The sequence below is a fragment of the Etheostoma cragini genome, chromosome 22, assembly GCF_013103735.1.
Source record: "Etheostoma cragini isolate CJK2018 chromosome 22, CSU_Ecrag_1.0, whole genome shotgun sequence".
In the NCBI taxonomy this organism is placed as follows: domain Eukaryota; kingdom Metazoa; phylum Chordata; class Actinopteri; order Perciformes; family Percidae; genus Etheostoma; species Etheostoma cragini.
The window spans coordinates 242,962-244,992 of NC_048428.1; the positions used below are offsets into that span (position 1 = coordinate 242,962).

The 2,031-nt window shown below is 35.3% G+C and overlaps 1 protein-coding gene and 1 long non-coding RNA gene across 2 annotated transcripts in view; one reads left to right on the top strand and one right to left on the bottom strand.

Annotated features, from left to right (window-relative positions):
* The window catches only part of mcur1 (mitochondrial calcium uniporter regulator 1), a 7,051-nt gene that overhangs the window by 4,440 nt on the left and 580 nt on the right, over nt 1-2,031 (top strand). The gene's annotated exons all lie outside the window — the stretch shown is intronic.
* On the bottom strand, nt 382-928 carry LOC117938231. Its single transcript, XR_004655358.1, has 3 exons — nt 834-928; nt 613-666; nt 382-482 (listed from the first exon to the last, which is right to left on the bottom strand). It is a non-coding gene; the product is annotated as an uncharacterized LOC117938231 (long non-coding RNA).

Here is a 2,031-nt window from a genome sequence, read left to right on the forward strand (position 1 = left end):
CTGTATCTGAAGTCTCTTTTATATAGACCTTAGTGGTCCCCTAATACTGTATCTGAAGTCTCTTTTATATAGACCTTGCTATCACTGGAAAAGAGCCTCTAATAGACTTCACTGGTCTCCAGCCACAACAAGAGGGTCTGTTGGTCCATTTCTTTAACTGTCTATGGGTTTACACCTACCACTGTTTCTAGCCACTGGGGGCTATAGTCAGGCTGGGGGAACTCATATCACTGTTAAAAACCTGATAAAGTGACATTCTCATGCCATGAGACCTTCAAAACAGTTGCCATTCATTTGTCCAGTCCTAGTTCTTATGGCTATGAGTGTTGATTCTACACACTGTAACATCTACAAACAAATGTCCTACCTGCAAGGTATTTAATAGTGTCCAGTTTATGGGCCTCTAACATGGTTTTCAGACCAGCCACTTCCGTGTCGATTTTAATGTTGGTCTGAGTTAAATGACGATCTTGCTCTGCAGTCTGTAAAAAAGGCAATTAGACACGGACATCCAAATGAATCCCTGTAGCGGCGTCTGACCTGATCTGGACTACAAATTCCATGTGATAGGATAGGAAACATGGACTGTAGGTGGACAGCACATATACAAACCATTTCCATAATCTCAGCTCGTGTTTCTAGAAGCATCTTGTCATGCCCTACTTTCTGAAAACAAGAAATAAGGTTTTCTTCAGAAGAGAAATACAAAAAGTGGGATTAAGGATCTGTTAACATTAATTATCTACCGTATTTGTACACAGGAAGATGAAAAAAGACTAAATAAACAACCGCCAATAAATATAACCACGTATTTAATGTTCTTAAACACCTACCAATGCTTTTGCGCGATTCTTCTCCAGATGCATGTCCATAACCGTGTCTGAGCGCACTTTGTTCATGACATCCTGCAGATACACACAGCAAACACAGCAAATAAAAACACTTGGACATAAAGGAATTTTACTAGAGCCCGACCGGTAACGGATTTTTAAGGCCAATACCGATACAAATTTTTGGTTGTTTAAAAATACGATATATCGTCTGATATATATATATATATATATATATATATATATATATATATATATATATATACACACACACACACACACACACACACACACACACACACACACATACATTTTTTTTAAATCCAGAAACATGTATCAAAACATAAACAGATTTCCCTAACGTTAGTTATTTGTAGTTATTCATGAGTTCTCACTAAAATAATATAATAATTTGTCTTATTGTCACAACAGAACATCAAAATATAAAGTTCTGATAAATAAAATATAGAAAAAAATCAAACTTAACCCTTGTGCTGTCTTTACGTCAAATTGAAAATCTCTTATGATGCTTTTTATCAATATGTTTTTTCCTTTTTTTTTGTTAAATTTTTCTCCCTTTTTTCAACAATTTTGATGCTTATTGTCAATGTTTGTCACTTTTTTTTATGTTTTCAACACTGCTTGACACTAACTTATTAACTTTATTTTTACAGTTATTTTTGGAATTTATGGTCAATAAACCTCCTTTATAGGAAATTATACCTAATGTTTGAGTTAGAAAAGCAGAAATTAGGAATTATTGAGACTAAAATTAAAGGAATGGATGTTGATGATAATCACAGACTGGAATATGTCAACTTTTACTCAATACTATTTCAAAAACACTTCCATTTGTTTTACAATGCTATAAAATTGAATAAGACGCCCCAAAATGAATGAAAGTAGAGATTTGTACTTGGCATAGAGCGTTGGGTGGAATCAATCATGTTATTTTGGGGAATTATAAAGAACATTGATATAGGACAACATGGGGACAACATGAGGACAGCATGAGGACAACATGAGAACAACATGAGGACACCATGAGGACAACATGAGGAAAACATTAGGAAAACATGAGGACAGCATGAGGACAACATGAGGACAACATGAGGGCAATATGAGGACAACATGAGGACAACATGAGGGCAACATGAGGACAACATGAGGACAATATGAGGACAACATGAGGGCAACATGA